Source organism: Callospermophilus lateralis, chromosome 4 (assembly GCF_048772815.1).
Source record: "Callospermophilus lateralis isolate mCalLat2 chromosome 4, mCalLat2.hap1, whole genome shotgun sequence".
NCBI classification, from domain to species: domain Eukaryota; kingdom Metazoa; phylum Chordata; class Mammalia; order Rodentia; family Sciuridae; genus Callospermophilus; species Callospermophilus lateralis.
The window spans coordinates 29,122,107-29,143,490 of record NC_135308.1 but is presented as its reverse complement, the minus strand read 5'-3'; the positions used below and the strand labels follow the sequence as shown (position 1 = coordinate 29,143,490).

The following is a 21,384-nucleotide window of genomic DNA, read 5'->3' as shown; positions in this document are numbered from 1 at the left end:
CTTCCTTAATTAGCATTTATTGGAATTTGTGTTTTATTCCTAAGGTACAAAAGCTGAAATTATAGATATACATATGATTTATAAAAATAAAATTAAAGTGTCTTCATATAGAGCAGCCACACTAAATAAACACATTCTGGGCCTTCATAAAATGTGAAAATATGAAGTATTGTTTTATTTTGTATTGTATGTACGTAAAATACAAGTTGATCTTTTGTAGTGAAATGATCACTACCATGAAGCAATTAATATAGCCAGCAGTCTTATACAGTTACCTCCACTTTTTGTAAGAGCACCTAAAATCTCTTTGAATATTTCTAGTACATAGTAAAATATTATTCACTAATGTAGTTGAGACTATGAGGACAGTCTTGTATTATACTTCAGAAATCTAGATTAATTATCAGTCATAACTATAGCTTTCTATCCGTTACCCTGCATCCTCTCATTCTCACTTTTTATTTTTAAGTAAAAATAAAATGCCTAAGGATAAATCATGTCTTGAATTCTGAAGTTATATATGCATCTTCTTGAATTAGAAAAATATAAGAAAATAAGATTTCAATAATATTTATTTATTACACCTTCTAAATTTATATTGTGGACAACAGTAAGACTGCATAATTTGAAGCATGGGCTATATACAAAATAGCAGAATGTTAGAATGAACATTTGAGAAATTATAAAGGAGAACAAATCAAAAAATTAATCAATTGAGCACTACTGAAATGAACTATACTTGCTATAACAAACACTTGGATTAGGATATTGACAGTGGGAATACAAAGTTTAGTCAGTCCACAATTTACATTGATTCATCTTGAGATTGTTTGACTTTATAGTAGTGTGAAAGCAATAGGCATTCAGTAGAAAATTAAACTTTAAATTGTGAATTCTTCTCTTTTTCTGAGCTAGTATCATTGTCTTGCAATGATGAACAGCAGCAGCAAAGCAGCCAGCCCCAACTCCAGAGAGTCACATGATCACAAGGGTAAATAACTGATACCCTACATGTGCAGGGTGGCTAAGTTATGACATTTGGGAGGTTGTTGTACTAAATGAATTGGGGGAGGGTACTTGGGATTCACCTCAGGGGTGCTGAACCACTGAGCCACATCCCCAGCCCTTTTTATTTTGAGAGGGGATCTCACTAAGTTGCTTAGGCCCTTGCTACATTGTTGAGGCTGATTCTGAACTTGTAATCCTCTGGCCTCAGCTCCCCAAGTCTCTAGGATTACAGGAATGTACCACTGTAGTCAGCCAATTAAATGAATTTTTGACTCACAATATTTTCAAATTATAATAGGATAATCAGGGTATAACTTTATTATAACTCAACATAGATAATGGTCTTCTAATTTAGATTGGAATGTTGGCATTAGGATTAAAATGTTATCCCTGTGAGTATTTATGGAATTCTCTAAGGCCTTTATTCTTGTTGCCAGGATCTGAAGATCCAGAAATCAAGAGGTAGAAATGGCATTATTATTTCTTGTGACCCTCAAGTAAAAATTTTCTTCCAGTCCCTGTGACTTTATGCTTCAATGGTCTAAGGTCTTTAATTCTCTAGAAGTTCTAAAGGAAAAAGTACTTCCTTCCACCAGAAGACAAAACAATGGTTCTTATGAAAATAACATGGCTATTTGATCACTTTGGGCTTTTCATGACTTTTGGATCAACAGGCAAAGAAGAGAGCTTTGATGCTAGCCAAGGAGACTAATCCTGATTACTAATTGAAATTAAACTACTCTTCCAATATAAAAATAAAATATTTCTCCAAATATATTATTTCCAAATAAAGAAACATGTAATTTGATAACAAGAATAAATTAATAACCCATATTTAAAAATGTGCAAATACTTAGATAAACATTTTCCAAAGAAGACTATACAAATGGTTGACAGGAATATGAAGAGGTTGTTAATGTCACAAATAATCAGGGAAATAAAAATTAAAAGTACAATGAGGTATCAACTCACACCTGTTAGGATGCCTATTATCAAATAACAAAAATATAACAAGTGTCTATGAAGAGATGGAGAAAAGGAAACACTTTTATATTGTTGGTGAAAATGCAAATTGTTTTAACCATTATGAAAATCATTTTGAGTTCTCTCAAAAGATAAGACATAGATATGTAATATAATTCAGTGATCCTACTTATTAGGTGTACATATGAAGGAAATAAAATAATCTCAGATATTTATATTACCATGCTCATTGCAGCATTATTTACAAAACGAAGAATTGGAAACAAACTCAATAGCTGTCAACAAATAAATGTATAAAGAAACTGATATTTGGAATGTTCCATATACAATGGACCTTTATTCAAGATTTAAAAATAATACAATGGAATATTATTCAGGATTTTAAAAGAAGAAAATCCTGTCTCTTGCAACAACATGGCTAATCCTGGAAAAATTTCTGCCATGTGCAACAGACCTGATAGAGAGTGGCATACATTATATGATCTATGATCTCACATGGAGGCATCCAAAAAAATAAGAGAATTTCAAACTCAAAGTGACAGAGAATAGGGTAGTGGATCCACATGGCTTGAAAGGGGGAAAGAGATATTTGTCAAAGAGTAAATATTTTTAATTATGAATAATGTACAAATGACCCAGCATACAGCAAAGTGACTATAGTTAATACTATACTGTATATTTGAATTTGATAAAAGTATAGATCCCAACACAAACAAAAAGACTATTATGTAAGATAATGGATATGTTAATTGGCTTGGGATATTCACTTCATAGTGTATAGATATGCCAAAATATTATGTTGTCCACCTTAAATACATACAATTTTATTTATCAATCATACCACAATATCCAGAGGAAAAGTTTAAAATTGCAAAATAAAAGATATCTTTCAGGCCAAAAGACAGTCAAATGATATAATGTCAACACTGGGAGGGAAGGAAGGAAGGAAGGAAGGAAGGAAGGAAGGAAGGAAGGAAGGAAGGAAGGAAGGGAGGGAGGGAGGGAGAGAAAGAAAGGAAAAGAAAACATTAACTATAAATTCTGTATATGACAAAACTATTCTTTAAACACAGTAAGAAATTAAGATATTGACGCATACTTAAAGTTGAAGTCATTAGACATACCCTACAAGAAATGCAACAGGGTGACCTTAAAGATGAAATGAAAGAATGCTGGGAAAGAATTCAAATTCATGCGAAAATACCGAGTTTTCTCATAAATGCAAATGTGTACATATCTCAGATTTATAATTTTGGTTCATAACATCAATTTTAATTTTCTATAGATTTAAAATAAAACAAAAGTGAAAGAATAATTATAAATATATTAATGAGCATACAATATGTATGAATGTAATTTGCTATATCAATAACATAAATTGGGGATAGCAAATTTGTAAAGAATTTTTTATGTGATTGAAGATAAGCTGTAACAATTTAAAGTAGATTGCTATAATTTATGATGACATGTAATTCCCATTGTAACCACAAGGAAAAAAATCAGTATTTGGTACTCAATAGGAAATGGGAAAGGAATAAAAATGTGTCATTAAAAGAAAATACAAAAGGACAGTAAGGAAGCAACTGAAAGACAAAGAAGCTATGAAACATTAAAAAAATCAAATAAATAAAAATAGTAAGTCTCATACCATCATGTAAATGGATGCAACTCAAGGCATTCTGGCAGAGTGGAATTTTTAAAAAGGAAATCTAACTACATACTGTTTATAAAAGACTCACTTCAGTTTTAAAGTCATGCTTAGGTTGAAAATGAAAGAATGAAAAAAAATATTCCTTGCAAACTATACCCAAAAGAAAGCAGAGTAGCTATACTTAAACAAAATAGATATGATGTTATAAATTATTATAATAGATAAGGAAGGATCTTTTATAATAATGAAGGGAGTCATTCATCAAGAAGTTACAATTATAAACATGAAACGAAATCAGAGCTACTTAAGATAGATAGTGAATTATGATAGAATTGAAGAAAGCAGTATACAGCTATACAATAATAGAATTCAATCCCCTCTTTCAATAATGGATGGAGCAATGAAACAAATGATCATTAAGCTATAGAGAACCTGAACATCACATACTAATTGGACTTGTAAAGCATACTGAACACAGCACCCAACCAAAACAGAATACACATGTCCCTAAAATATACGTGAAATATTCTGTGTGGTAGATCTTGTTATGTACCATAACAAGTCTCAATAAATGTAAAAAGTTTGAAATCACATAAAATATATGTTATTTATTTATACCTGAAAATTCTTACATGGAAAGAAGATCTCAGCTCAAAAACCTAATTTGTACCTCAAAATATTATAAAAAGAACAACCAACTGAATGCAAAGTGAGAGTAAAGTAAGAAATAATAAATATTAGAGCAGTGATAAATAAAGTAAAGAAGGAACAATAGAGAAAAATCAATGAAACCAAGAGTTTGTTCTTCAGAAAAATCAATAAAATTGATAAACTGTAGGGTAGAGTGACTAACAAAAGAGAGACAGAGAAGACTCAAATAACTAAAATCAGAAATAAAAATATTTATTTTACAGAAATAAAAAGCACTATAATAAAGTACTATGAATAATAATCATACATCAAGTGTTAAACAGCATCACTAATCATTAACAAAATGCAAATCAAAAACATACTGAGTATCTCATTTTTCCAATTACACTTCATGATTGCTTTTTCTATTTCTATGAAGAGTATCTTTGGGATTTTAATATATATTGCATTTAATCTGTATAATGTTTTGGTGATGTGGCCATTTTGGCAATATTAATTCTGCCTATCCAGGAGCATGGGAGATCATTCTATCTTCTGGGGTTTTCTTCAATTTCTTTCTTTAGTGTTTTTCATTGTAGAGGTCTTTCACCTCTTTTGTTAGACTGATTCTCAGGTATTTTATTTACTTATTTATTATTTTGAGGCTATTGTGAATGGGGTAGTTTTCCTAATTTCTCTATAAGTGGATTCATTGTTGATACACAGGAATGGGTTTGATTTATGGGTGTTAATTTTATATTCTGCTACTTTCCTGAATTCATTTATTAGTTCTAGAAGTTTTCTGGTAAAATTTTTTGGATCTTCTAGATATAGAATAATGTCATCAGTAAACAGTGATAGTTTGAGTTCTTATTTACCTATTTGTATCCCATTAATTTCTTTCTTTGATCTAATTGCTCTGCTAGAGTTACAAGGATGATATTGAATCGAAATGGTGAAAGAGGACATCCTTGTCTTGTTCCAGTTTTTAGAGGGAATGCTTTCAATTTTTTTCCATGTAGACTAATACTGGCCTTGGGTTTAGCATATATAGTTTTTCCAGTGTTGAGGTACATTCCTATTATCCCTAGTTTTTCTAGTGTTTTGAACATGAAGGTGTGCTGTATTTTGTCAAATGCTTTTTCTGCATCCATTAAGATAATATGATTCTTGTTTTTAAGTCTATTAATAAGTTAAATTATGTTTATTGATTTCTGTGTGTTGAACTAACCCTGTATCCCTAGGATGAATCCCACTTGATCATAGTGAACTATATTTTTAATATGTTTTTGTACGAATTTGCCAGAATTTTCTTGAGAATTTTGACATCTATATTCATCAGGGATATTGGTCTGAAGTTTTTGTACCTCTATGTATTTTTGTCTGGTTTTGGTATAAGGGTGAGATTAGCTTTGTAGAATGAGTTTGGAAGAGTTCCCTCCTTTTATATTTCATTGAATACTCCGAGAAGTATTGGTGTTAATTCTTCTTTGAAAGTCTTGTAGAACTCAGCTGAGAATTCACATGGTCATGGGCTTTTCTGGTTGATAGGCTTTTGATGGCATTTTATATTTCATTACTTGAAATTGATCTGTTTAAATTGTATATGAATTCCTCAGTCAGTTTGGGTAGGTCATATGCTCTAAAAATTTGTCAATGTCTGATATTTTCTATTTTATTGGAATATAGAGACTATTTTGAAAATTTGTATATCTTCAGTATTTCAGAAATGTTCGTTGTCTGAATATATTTATTTGGAAAAATAAGAGACCCAGAATAGCCAAAGCAATCCTTCACAATAAAAGTGAAGCAGGGGGCATCACAATACCAGACCTATGCTACAGAGCTATAATAACAAAAACAGCATGGTATTGGCACCAAAATAGATTTGTTGACCAATAGTAAGAATAGAAGACACAGAAACAAACCCACATAAATACGGTTATGTCATACTAGACAAAGGTGACAAAAACATTCACTGCAGAAAATATAGCCAATTCAACAAAGGTGCTGGGGAAACTGTAAATCCATGACATAATTATCCAAAGTACATATGTGAAGACATGAATTGTTGACAACATACTTTATATACAACCACAGATATGAAAAATTGTGCTATATATGTGTAATAAGGATTGTAATGCATTCCACTATTATTTATTTTTTTAAAATCAATAAAAAAATAAATAAATACAAATAAATCCATATGTAGCAATATGAAACTAAAGCTCAATCTCTCAGCCTGCACAAAAATCAAATCAAAGTGGATCAAAGACTTAAGCATTAAAATAGAGATCCTGTGCCTTATAGAAGATAAAATAGACCCAAATCTTCACCATGTCAGCCTAGGATCTGACCTGTACAAGACTCCTAAAGCACAAGAAGTAAAAACAAGAATCAATAAATGGGATGGATTCAAATTAAAAAGCTTCTTGTCAGCAAAGGAAACAAACAATAACGTGAGGAGAGAGCCTACAGACTGGGATAAAATCTTTACCGCATGTACTTCCAATAAAGCATCAATTTCTAGGATATAAAAAGAACTCAAAAAAACTAACACCAAAAAACCAAATTACCCAATCAATAAATGGGCGAAGGAACTGAACAGACACTTCACAGAGAAGATATACATTTGATCAACAAATATATGAAAAAGCATTCAACATCTCTAGCAGTTAAAGAAATGCAAATCAAAACTACTCTCACTGCTTTCAGAATGGCAATCATCAACAATACAGGCAATAATAAGTGTTGGTGAGGATGTGGGGAAAAAGTTACACTCATACATTGCTGGTGGGACTGCAAATTGGTGCAACCCATTCTGGCAATCAGTATGAGGATTCCTCAGAAAACTTGGAATGGAACCACCATTTGACCCTGCTATCCCACTCCTCAGTTTACACTCAAAGGACTTAAAATTAGCATACAGTAATGTAGCCCCATCAATGTTTATACTACCTCAATTCACAATAACTAAACTATGGAACCAACCTAGGTGTCCTTAAATAGATGAATGGATAAAGAAAATGTGATATATATGCTCTTATATATACATTATATATATATATATATATATATATATATATATATGTGTGTGTGTGTGTGTGTGTGTGTGTGTGTGTGTGTGTGGTCAAATAATATTTCATTTGAAGCATATATTTAATTTGATGTAATATATGTTTTAAATGAAATATTATTTAACCACATATATATCACATTATCATATATGTGTGTGTGTGTGTATATATATATATCTATCCAGGATATAGATATACACACTCAATGGAATATTACTCAGCTTTAAAGAAGAGAGAAATTATGGCATTTGCCAGTAAATGGATAGAATTGGAGAATATCATACTTAGTGAAATAAGCCAATCCCCAAAATTCAAAGGCTGAATGTCTTCTCTAATATCCAGATGCTAATCCATAATAAGGTGTGGGGCACTAGAGAAGAATTTTGTTACCTTAGATTAGGTAGAGAGAGCTAAAGGGAGGGCAAAGAGGGGATGTGGGTATAGGAAAGATAGAAGGAAACAGACATTATTACTTTATGAATATATGCATGACCAATTTGATTCTACAACATGGATACTCAGAAAAATGAGAAATTATATCCCATCTATATAAGATATATCAAAGTGCATAAGTGCATCTGACTGTCATGTATAACTAATTAAAACAAATTTAAAATTTTTAAAAACCATACTGAGGAACTACTTTACACCAATAAGAATGACTATAAAAAATTAAAAAGTTGTATTAGTATCTTTTTCAATATTATGACCCAAAGACCTGACAAGAACAATTTAGAGCAGAAAAATTTATTTTGGCTCATAGTTTCAGAGGTTTAGTCCATCGTCGGCCAACTCCATAGCCCCTGGTTCCAAGATAAGTCAGAAAGAACATCAGGGTGGAAGGGCATGGCAGAGGAAAGCAGCTCAGAATATGACAGCAGAAAGCAGAGAAAGAGCCCTGCTCACCAGGGACAACATATAAAACCCAAAGGCACACCCCCAGTGACCTGGTTCACTCCGCCATGCCCAACCTGCCACAGCCACCACCCAGTTAATCCATTCAAGCAGATTGGCCTATTGATTAGTTCATAGTGTTTATGATTCAATCATTTCACCTCTGAACAATCTTGCCTTGTCTCACACATGAGCTTTTGGGGGACACCTCATGACCACATTGTAATAGAAGGACTGGCAAAAACGTAGAGAATATGGAATCCTTGTACACTACTGCAAGGGCATAGTTACTATGGAAAACAGATGATGCTTCCTTAAAACACTGAAAATAGAATTATCATATTATCCAGCAATTCCACTTTCACCTCTTTAAATGTCTGTACACTTGTGTTTACAGTAATATTATTCACAAGAGTCAAAATGTGCAAGCAAACCAACAGTACATTGATATATAAAAAGACAAACAAGATGTAATATATGCTTCCAATGAAATATCATTTAACCTTAAAAAGGAATAAAATCCCAACACATGCTACAGCAAGGATGAACCTTAAAAACACTGTGACAAATGAAACAAGGCAGCAACCAAAAAACAACTATTATACAATTGTACTTCTGTAAGATGTCTTGAATAGTCATATTCAAGCAGTTAAGACAGTTAATAGTAGGAACCAGGCAGGGCTGAAGGAAGGAGATAATGGAAAGCTACTGTTTAATGGAACAGAGTTATAAGTTAGGGAGACGAAAACGATGTGGACGTATATATTAGTAATGATCACACAGAAAAGTGGATGTACTTCATGCCACTGAGATGTTCACTCTAAAATGTTTCAAATGGTAAACTTTATATTTTACCACAATAAAATATCTGTGCAAAAGAATAGAATGTAAAATTATGCTATGTCACTTCCCTTTACTTTTATTAAGCACATACTCTTGCATAATTAATATTACATAAAAATAAAAATGACATGTTAGAAATAGAGATACCTCCAGAAAGATCTGAATCCCAGTGATTACTTGTTCACCAGCTCTGAGGCATTTTCATTATCATAATAAATTATATAATCATTACATAATTATCTATAATTATAATATCATATAACTATAATTATAACTAAATGAACATCTCCTAAGCAACTTCAATATGCCAGGGGCCATACATAACGAGAAGATTATTTTATTTTATTGGCTTTGTCCCTTTCTAATTTTGGCAGGATTGTGTGGTTTATTTTTCCATGCCAAATGAACTTCCTCTTAAAGTGTAATCTTTCTTGAAAGTTTTCCTCTTCTGTCCTACTTTTATACCTTAAATTTCTACAAAATATCTTACGACAGCCCAATTGGAAGAAAAAATGAGAGAAAGCACCATACTAATTCTTATCTAATTTATTTTTTAAAAAATCCCCAAGGTATTTGCATTTTGAGGACTGAAAATAAATGTCCTATTAAACTGTTTTGAAATTGCATGAGAAAAACACAAAAGCTTGAAGGCGAATCGAGGGAGGTTCAAAACTTGTATAAAGTGCTTTGATGAAGGGAATCAAAGGATTGCAGATTTAATCACATGCAGAACTTTAAAGTCTAATTATAAAAGTCCATCATCTGGAGCCAAAGGCCAGAAAACTAATCCTGACTCATAAATGTAACTGAATTGAAGCTCATTTTGCAGAAGTATATCATCTGAGCTTCATGGAGCCATAGTTGTTTCTGTTCCTTGCTCCATTTACTTTGTTGGTAAAATTTTGCAAAAATGTAAAAAAATTGGAAATTGTTAATTAGAACTTCCTTGATGATATTTCAGAATAGGAAGAACTTCTGAGCTAAAGCAGCTCTAATCAATAAAATTACATATATATTCAATAATCTGGTAGGGTATCAAGTATAACATATTACTAATAAATGGGACCCTTGAAAATAGTTATGGATAATATAGAGGTTTTTTTTTTCTGAAAATTAAAAGTTTATTTTTTTCATAGGTGGGAGAAAGAATATAGAATAAAACATATATGTAATAATAAGAGTAAAGAAAACAAAATTTAATCTGGAAACTCATAAGGCAAAGAAAATGATTATATAGATGTATTTCATTTAATCACAGATAATGAGTAATGTAGAAATATTATATCTACTTCAATGATCTCTATATTGCTGAGGAATTGAAAGCAAACAATAAAATAAACAAGGATTTTTTATTCTTTGTTAAAAATATATTAGTTTGACACTGAAAGATCATATGGACTGACATTTAACCCAGGGATTAATTAGATTATGTAAACTTTGACAAAGTGTTTCTTATTCATTTTTCTTTATTTTTTACATATGTCAACTTTCTAAGTAATCTCTAACACGTATTTAGCAACTCAAATATATGTAAAATGAATAAATACCCAGGATCTGGTTATGAGAGCATTCCAGTTATAAGTGAGATGGGTAACTTTTTGTTCTTTTGTGATAGCATCCTAGTAAGTCCTTGAAAATAGAAATTATTTTTCTTTTGGATCCATATTGTCCTCTTCCCATGACAATTAATTATAAAGCCAATAAGATGTTTTTGTGGAAAGAGATGCCAGCAGATTCTTGCTGAAAGGAGTCTCTGTTTCAGACTATCCTCAGATAGTTCTAGAAATAATGTTGAAAAATATTTCCTATAAGAATCTGGGAAGAGCCAAAAGTTCCTGAAAAGGGTGAAATTTTGTCACTGCTTCCAAAAATTGCTTAAATTCTACACATTTTCCTGAAATTGAGTTTTAGAGCTCAAACGAATTTTTATCAAAAAGGATTCGATTGTGTTCTCTAAGATTAATATTCATTTTAATTCAAAAAAACCTGACAAAATAATTTTCCCATTATAATTGTGTTAGTGCTTAAATAGTATGTATAGATAACAAATGTTTTCTAGGCAACCTTTTTCCAATACCTGTTCATCTGTTTAGCATATTTCCCCCTGCTGATTTACCTGGAAATGAATCAAGTACCGTTTTAAAAGGTTTCTACAAGCTTGGGAACAATTTTTTGCTGTGACTGAGTACAATCCATAAAAAAAAAGTAGGGAAACCCTGAACTGAGCATCTTCTGTGATATGGCCTAGATTAGTAACTCTTTGTAAAGAACAAGAAGTAAGAAGAGAAGCATAGTGTGGCATGCAACTGATTACAAATTAAGGGGTTCTGTTTCTTGGTAAAATGTTGCCCCAGGTGTATGTAAGTGAGACTGATATTATGTGATAATTACTGCAAACTTGCATTTCACAAATCCTTAAATTCCTTCCAGTGCAATGGTAAAAAAATTCTAATGATCTAAGAATTGCTTGCCTTTATTTTCACTTAAATTTATATCGTGTGTTTACCCTATTTTTTTATTCTTTTAAAATTACACTGTAACAGCTAGATATTTGTTAATTGACTTTAAGTCACTTTAATCAATAATACATGTAAGTGGTATGTTAAAATCTCTTACTATGTATAAAAAATGGATTTTAGTTAAGTCTATGCTGCTTAGCATATGGTCATTTCATATATCTTAAAAATTATTCCTTTGACTTCAGTCTTCTTTTTCATATATCCTAGATCTGCTACCCTAGTAATAAGACTGGGATAAAGAAATAAATCTGTTTTGAAATAAAAAAAAAAAACATGAACAAGAAGCAATAAATATCCCTTGAGAAAAGGACATTATTAAAGATGGCAAAACAACTTTCATTTCTACATTGATGAGATTTGGTATACATCTTTACCCAGGGCAGTGGAACTTCAGAACAATGAAACCTTTTTCATTATGAAGCTAAATTTTGTTCTGTGATGTGTGGTAGAGAAACCTATATTATTCCAAAGGCTTCCTTGGAAGATGGCTTCAGGCTTCAAATTTGTGGTAATGGTGCCCATAGGACAGAAGCTCTGACCACTGACAGGATGGGTTATTTTGCTTGAGCCAGAACTCATAAGGAAACAAATCATCAGAATACAGGACCTTTAAAAGGCCTCAAAAGTGTGGCTGCTTGGGACCCAAATTAGGAAGAACATTGTCTTGAGATAGGTGGCATTAAGATGACACTCAATGACAAGGAAAAGATAGCCTTAGAAAATAATGTGTGGAGCTTCTTACATAAAGTAAATTTGTAAAATTTGTTCACAGTAATGAGAAATGAAAAACTAAAATGCCTAAATAATGAATGCATGTGTGTACACACGCACACACACACACACACACACACACACAAATTAAATGTATTTATTCCCCAATAGGAAGAAATATCAGTTTGGAGATAAGGAAGAAGAAAAACAACAACAACAAAAACTTTATAGAAATAAACCTCAAGAAAGAGAGGTCTTCGGCAAGGAAAATTTTTTTCTAACTTCAACCTTGATCTAAGCATAAACTGAGCTTCAGGTGAGAATTAAGTGAAATGCACCTGACTTTGGTATGCTCTTTGTCTATAAATTTGCCTAAAAAAATGAAATAAACTTCTCTAGGTATTAAAGCAGAAAAGAGATAATGTAAACTGGATCAGAGGCCAGTAATTATGACCTAAGGGTCAAATCATGCCCTCTGAATTTAGTTTTGGTAAATTAAGTTAACAGTGGTGCTCATTATTTGTATATTATCTAGACTTTGGCTGCTTATATACACATGACTGAATAGCCTCAACCAAAATATTTGGCTTACTATTCCTAAAATATTCATCATCTAGTACATATGGTATAGAAAGAATTTACTTTCCAACCTAGTCTAGAACATTAGGAAAACATTCTTGAAGAAAATTTTCCAAAAACATTCTGGGACACAATGAATAATGATTTTATGCTAAATATGATGTAATAATTTCATATATTCTCACAAACTATCTGTGAAGTAGGTACAATGCTTTTTTTTTCTTTTTAACGAATTAGGAAACTGAGGTCCAGAGAAGTTTAATCTGCACAATGCTGCATGGTACAGAACCTCTACCTACTTTTCTGGTAGTTGCATATTGTACAACTATGTCACATCTCAGGAAGTGCCATTTCTCCTCAAAAATAATGTATTTATATATTTATTTGTAATAATTATCTGACAGCGATAAAGTATGTTTCCTATAAAATCAATTGGAAGGAAGGCATATTGAGATAGAGGACTTTTATCTTGAGTTCATGTGAAGATGAATCTGGCCTTTTGACAGTCATTCACAATGATATTATACTACGTTTATTTAAAGAATTAGTATATGAGGTTAAAGTAAGGAACCAGATGAAGAAAACATGAACAAAGATTTGAATTAGCAAGGATCATGATGCATACCTTTTTCTTTTCCATAGTGAGATGGTAGCATGAGCATATGAAGATAAAAATTAACATCCTGAGAAATCCAAAAGCCTCATGTTTTGCCACATAAAATTGCTACCAATTCTTTGTGGAGACTACCTTTGTGTATACCTTGATTCTTGTGGTGCTATTAAAATGTAAATTTTGTAGCAACATTAATAACTGGGAATTTCTGTAAGGCATGTGTATCTCACCTTGAACTTTTTTCCTTTTTATGTTAAAGGGATGTTCCTTGCTTACATTTCAGTGTTTAGAATTCTATGATTCAGCATTAAATATATAAACCAAATATCTGCAGTAAATAAAACCTTTGGAGATGGTGTTCATACTTCTAAAATAAAACCAATCTTGTCATATTGTTAGGTCTTAAGGTCATTTTATTTTAACATTGTTAGGATTTTCACAAATCCTTATGAATAAAATTCTAGGCCATTTATGTTAAACTAACTTAAATATAAATGTACATACATATTTATATATACAGTGATGAAATAGTTTTTAACTGAGTATTCAACCACTTTATATTTCGGAATTTTCTTTTCCTTCAATAAATTTGAAAATACTATTTACTGACATAAACATTTACTAAGAAAATGTAAGAATGAAAGATATAATATAAAAACTGGGGGGCTGGAGTTGTAGCTGTGTGTTAAGAGTGCTTGCCTAGCATGTGTGAAGCGCTGGGTTCGATCCTTAGCACCACATAAAAATAAATAAATAAAACGAAGGCATTGGGCCCATCTAAACTAAAAAAAAAAAAAAAAAAAAAAAAAATTAATAAGATAAAATAAAAACAGGAATAAGGTTAGCATAACTTACAGAGTATTTATTCAAACTGAATGTTTTTATAGTGGAGTTCATATCTTATGCAAGTTTCAGAAAACAGGATTTATCTGTTTTCTGACTGATGTGATTGGAAGAAGGCAAGTATATTTTGGGAAGTAAACTCTGGGAGAGATAGCCAGTTAGAAATTCCACCAGTATTAGGCAAAGAGTCATAGGGAAGTGAGACCAAGGATACACATTTGGGGACCTCTCTTTTGGTTAACAAAACAAAACACTTTATGTAACAATAAGGGCACACTATTTAGAGAAATGCACATTAGAAAAGGAGAGAAGTTGAGAAAACACCATTAAAATCCAGAGAAGTATGAAGGAAGGCAGATTGTAAGGAAAGATCACAGAATTTCAAAGAAGTGTTGACAGTATGAAATGCTTCAGAGAAGAAGAAACAGGAGGAGGGTGTGAAAGGGTGATTGACATTGTCAGCTATAAGATTAAAAAACATTTGAGAAAACAAGAAAGAAAACAGAGACCATACAGGCAGTTCTGTCCTCTGATGATATCTAACAGATGTAGAAGCTGATGTCTGGGAAAAGGTAAGAATGCTTGAAGTTATCTTTGAGGGTATTTTCCATATGTGTGCACACGCATGGGTCTTTATGTGTGTGTCTGTATGTGTGTGATTTATTTGGGAGGAGACAGACAAAATTTGAGCATGTTTATTAGCCAAATTGCCTTAGTTAAGAATAATGACATATAAGACAGGATATAGCTGATGTCAGGGAGATTAAATATAATCACTCCATGTGAATTGCTAGAGTAGAAATAGCTAATAAAAAGAGTATACTGATAAAAATCTAGAAGAAACTAAAGGGGTTTGTGACATACTATTGAAGCTGGATTGAATATATTTGTGTCATATGTAAATTCATAGATATCTGAGACTCACAAGAGTAGTTTTCAATGCTATCTACTGGACCTAAAATATTGTCATACTAATTACTTTTTTACCTTCTGTTATATGGATCTAGCCTTACTTTAAATCTAAATATTAGTTAATACGGCACTTTGAGACATATAAGTAGCTATTTTAAATTATCTTTAAAAAACACAAATGAAACTTCTCAAAATATCTTAAAATTTATAGTTGGTAAAATTCTCAGACAATCCTCAATCCAATAGTAAACAAAGCAACTAAAAAAAAAAGCATCTTTGAACACAAACTGAATGGTTTAGCAAAATCAATAGTAAATAATAAATTTGTTATTCATAGGTCCAGCTACTGGTGAAGTATTCCAATGAAGTTAGATACATTTTCTCTCATGGGCAGACTATATCACACTTCATATTTCTACCTCTACAAGGGAGGTAGAAATCTTGTTCTGGAATTTTTCCCCCTAACCCATAAAGCTTCATCCCTTTGGACAATTTATCATTTATCAAATTTCTTTGATTGTCTAGCTTTTAAAAATGAGGTCATTTTAAATCTAACTATGGGTGAAGAAAAACCCAAGTATTCACAACATAAAGTTTCCTATGCTGTCTTGGGCAGAGGCATAGCTCTTGTATGAAATCACAACAACCAAATATTCCTGACTCTATAGTTTATTATGTTGCCATTGCAACTCTTTGAACAAGAGTATGTTCAGTTTCTGAACATTTCCAGTGAAAACATGCTATATCCCAAAGCAGTTTATTCCATTTAGAAAGATAACAATAGACAAAAGAGGTCAGTGGCAGCTAAGGCAGAAAAAAAAGGGGGATGGGTTTCAGGGAGCATTGCTCTCTGTAGAGAAAGAGATGTGAGGTTCTCCATTCTCAATTCTTCTAGTCCTGGAATTCACTAATTCACTTGACTAGCTCCTTGGTAACTTAGCTCTATCATGAAATTTTACATGTTCTTTTTCTCTTCTACCCAAAGCTACTTTCTGATATTGACAATTCTTAATAAAAGTATTCACTTTAGATCTTTCAATTCATGTTGGGATTCCACTTATTTCTCACGTATTTTGTATCAAAGTTAGTGCCAAGCACCTGCAACAACATCTCTTAGAATACAGCAGAGACAAACAAATATAAAGGTGCTTACAAATACTTTTTTTTTCCTTAGTGGCTTTTATTAGGCACCTTTATTCCCTTCCCCATCATACTTGAAATACACTTCATGGGTTCAACCCTCAGCCCAAAACTAGACTCAGATCTCTTCAGAAACTTAAAGTGATGACATATTCAATCTTCTATCCCAAGAGCGAGCATCCATCCATCCAGCTACCTAAGGGTTAAGTGATATCCCTGCAGCTGCCACAAAAGCCCTAGATCTCAGGATACAGCACACCTCCCCAATCATGAATTCAAGAGTTATTATTGCTTCTCCTGGCCACTCTCTCCTGGGCTCATGAGACGGTCATCGTCAGGCTAGTGTAGATAGGAGGATCATAGACACACCTTGTCCAGCTTCACTCTTTTGCTTAAAACTTTTTTGCACACTGCTTCCCAAGCTGAGTCTGTGTACCTTTAAATAGGTCGCAGGGCTGGGGTTGTGACTCAGTGATTGTATGCTTGCCTGGCATGCATGAGGCACTGGGTTGGATTCTCAGCACCACATAATAAAGGTCCATCAACAACCAATCATGCTATCCAGATCAAAATGTGTTTTCAGGAATAGAAAAATAAAGCAGGGGGCTGGGGATGTGGCTCAAGCTGTAGCGTGCTCGCCTGGCATGCGTGCGGCTGGGGTTGGATCCTCAGCACCACATATAGACAAAGATGTTGTGTCCGCCGATAACTAAAAAAAATAAATATTAAAAAAATTTAAAAAAAAAGAAAAATAAAGAAGATCCAAAGAAATCATCCTCCACCATTTCTACTTCTGGTTTTCTATCTAGTGCCTTGTGTCCATTGCCGGAGAGGCTCTTTTTTACCTTACTTTTAATCGCTCAAACAGATATTTATCTTTCCTTCATGACATTGATTTTCTCAAAATATAAATCAAAACAGAGCAGTCAAACCAGCATATAAATCCATGTCAACAGTAGTATGTACATGCCATCTTAGGCTTAGGAACAGGATTAAAAAATAGCTATCTCATATGTTCCACATTGTAGTCTAAGAAACATCTGTTTCACCATTTAATGAAGTTGGAATGAGATGGATTTGACAACCAAAATTCACATTTAATGCAGGAACTTTTAGTTACTCTTATAGAATGGGGAGCTTCTAAGAGAAGGGAAGTAGGAAGTAATAAAAATTAAGTACGTCTTGTGGATAGGTACACTTTATAATCCAGTAGAATTATATTTTTATATATTCTACTTTAATTTTACGATTCATTGAGGTGTATTAATGATAAGAGTGAATGGTACATTTATGCCCATTGTGTAAAAAATGGTATATACTTTTATCATTTAGAATTATGACACGCATTTATAGTTGTATGTCTTACTTTAGACATATTTTCAGTCATGTCCATGATTTATTGGTGCTTGGTCTACCATAGAACATCAAATTATAACATTGTTCCTGTGAGAAAATATAAAATTTTTATATCAATCTGCTCTATGTTAAGGTTTTTAAGAATGTACTGTGGTGGCAAGTAGAAACTTCCCATAGCAGTTTTATGAACTCTACTTGGCACCGATTTATGATTGAGGAATAAAATATCCCTTGAGTATATTTAACTGCTCATATAAACCAAATTTTAAAATTCTAAGGCACATATTGTTTTCTTAACCTCAATCTTTAAAACCCCATGTCTGGATGATGTCTCTGACACAGATTCCACTCTGTGAGCCTCTTCTGATTGGTAACTGGTTGCATTAAACTGCCAACTGCCTTATTTCTTTAGCACCACAACATATCCTGCACCTACTACACTAGTAACATTTTAGCCTTTTTGTTTCCCAAGTTCACATCAGGCAGGTAAGGTGTTGATATCTTAACAAGATTCAGGAGAGAAGCACATTTCACACAACAGCATGCACACTCAATAGTTACAATCATGAACCAAAGTGGATCTATTCTTTCTTTAGATGCCTATCATTGTTGCATTCTTCACATATGGAGAACAGAATTTTGTTAAGAGTCAATGAAAGAATATATATTACATTGTTTTCAGAAAAGGTGGTTTTCACCCACCATATACACAGAGTAATAATGATGATTGTGTATTAAAAACATGGCTGTAGGTATGATTAATTGGGAAGATAAGCACCAGATTTTTCTGAGTTCCTAAATTTTCCACGTGTACTACAGAAAGTTACATCCTTAAGAAAAATAATGAACCTGATTCATGAAGTAAATATTTTAACATATTCATTAGAATGATCACAATGAAATATTATTTTATTTTTATTGATTTTTTAAATAAATGACAGCAGAATGCATTCAATTCTTATTGCACATATAGAGCACAATTTTTCATATCTCTGATTGTATATAGAGTATGTTCACACCAATTTGTGTCTTCATACATGTACTTTGGATAATGATGTCCATCACATTCCACCCACTGTCCCCTTCCTTCCACTTCCACCCCTCTGCCCTATCTAGAGTTTGTCTATTCCTCCCATGTTCCCCCTCCCTACCCCACAATAAAAGATAATAAAATCATGGCATATGCAGGCAAGTGGATGGTGTTGGAGAAGATAATGCTAAGTGAATTTAGCCAATTCCCCCCTAAAAAAATGCAGAATATTTTCTCTGATATAAGGTGACTGGAAAATTATTTTAAATTTTTATGAAATAGACAATTATTATAGCATAGTCATTGTATTAGTGTTATGTACAAAATTGTTATTTAGAAGTGTTCAGATACAAAATTTCAGATAATTAAAGCACTGTTCCACAAATACATGCACTCAATTTAAATATATCATAACAAAATCTTTAGGTGTAATTCCAATTATAAAAATGCTTTGTTAACAGAAGTTTAAAAATCTGTGTTCAAAATGCTATGATTGACAGCCGATGAAGATGTAACCTAATACTCTCAGTCTATCATCTGTGGATCACTAGAGAAGAAATCATAGCTGGAGGCTGACCTTATACTGTTATAGAACTGTTATTGTTTTCTCACACACACACACACTCTCTCTCTCTTTTCTCAAAGTAATGCTTTCATTTTGTTTGGCAACCAGATTTTCTAAATTGTTAGCCTTAGAACTTTATAAGTGCAAACATGCAAACTTTCTTGTATGTGATACCTAGATATCCTAATCCACTGTAACAAATGTTAGCATGGATGATAGAATAGATGCGGTTAATGAAAATAATTATACTGTAGAAAGAAGAATGAAAATAATTATACTGAAGAAAGAAGCAAGTGCTTTGCAAGTCCTGCATTAAAGGACTTTTTTTAACATAGGAACATTTTGCATAAAGGTTGTTTGAACTCAGCAAACCTCCCCTTGAATAAGTCAAGGTTTTAGGCGTTTGTTTAGTCATTTGTCTTTTCATGTGTTTTGATGATGTTGTTTATTGCTGCTGCCTCAAATTCTTATAGAAATCTAGTGGGGTAACTAGGATCCATAATCTTATAGTTCTCATTTCATATATGATCTTAACTAAAGCTTTGTTCTTTAACCCGTAAAAAGACAATTCTCCAGATGTGGGAGAGAGTTAGTAAACCAAGTTCCCAATAAACTATTCTTTCAAAGGCACAGTAAAGAAAAGACTCGGGTATAGAATTCCATTAAGTGATGAATAATGATGAAACAGAACATTAGGTGAAAATGAGGCAAGTATGCTGAGGAAGTCTTTCCCCGTCTAACAGAGAAGTAACACAAGTATAATTTTTCCTAGTGCATAGTGTATGAGGCATCTGTTCAGTATTAGGCCTCCCTAACCAAGTGGCTCTGTACTTTAATCTAAGCTACTCCTGCCACCTTTCTTGACTAAAAAGACCACTAGCAACATAAGAACTGCAATTTGTAAAGGAACAAGAACATGATTAAACTATTATAACACCATGATACTCACATGTTCTTTAGGTGTCTAATGGATTTGGATTGGGGTATTCAGTTCATTAAATATCCTTAACAAATGGCAACATTCTTAGATTTCTGTAAATTTTATGGCCTAAAATAGACATAACAATTTAATTTTTAAAATGATGCTATAACACCTGATGTGGTGGTACATGCACAACAACTTAGGCTAACGCAGGAAGATCACAAGTTCAAGGCTAGCCTGGGCAACTTAATGAGATCCTGTTTCAAAATTAAAATAAATAAATAAATAAAGGGTTACATATGTGACCCCACTGGTGATATACCTCTCAGTTAAATCCCAAAGTACAAAATAAATAAATAAACAAATCATAATAATATAAATGGTAACATTCTAATCATATCATATTTATTGTTTTCATAAAACAGTTAAAAATATTTACAGTAACAAAACCATAGCTACTTTTTTAATGATATAAAGATGCTATATAAGCAAGGCACAATGGAGCACACCTGTAATCCCAGCAGCTAGGGAGTGTGAGATAAGGAGCCTGAGACAGGAGGATCTCAAGTTCAAAGCCAGCCTCGGCAATGGCAAGGTGCTAGTCAATTCCGTGAGACCCTGTCTCTAAATAAAATACAAAATAGGACTGGGGATGCGGCTCAGGATCGAGTATCCCTGAGTTCAATTCCTGGTACCCCCCAAAAAAAATAAATAAATAAAAGATGCTGCATAGAGATTGTTTCTGAAATTATAAGAAAGTCATTTGTTAAAATATTATAGTCTTTTGTTGATTTTTTTGGAAAGAAGTGTTGTTACAGAAAAATAAGCAATAGAATAATTAGTTGTCACATGTTAATTCTTGTCCATGGTCTAGTTTTATCTAGGTCTAATTTAATGGAGTGGCTAGACTGAAATATGTACTATTCACTGAAATTGTACACAAAATTTTCTATTTAGCTATGAAAATTGTTTTTTAAATCAATTACTGTGGAAAGAGTATTCATAAATTTTATGAACATATTAAATAGATAAACAGAAGACAAATGCAAATTATTACCATAAAGCATCTGAAACAACCCTTCAACCAATAATAGCTACAATGAGATG

At 32.4% G+C, this 21,384-nt stretch overlaps 1 non-coding gene across 1 annotated transcript; it reads right to left on the bottom strand.

The window, feature by feature from the left end:
- Positions 1 to 18,236: 18,236 nt before the first annotated feature.
- On the bottom strand, positions 18,237 to 18,341 carry LOC143398758 (small nucleolar RNA U13). Its single transcript, XR_013091351.1, has one exon. It is a non-coding gene; the product is annotated as a small nucleolar RNA U13 (small nucleolar RNA).
- Between the last annotated feature and the right edge of the window lie 3,043 nt (positions 18,342 to 21,384).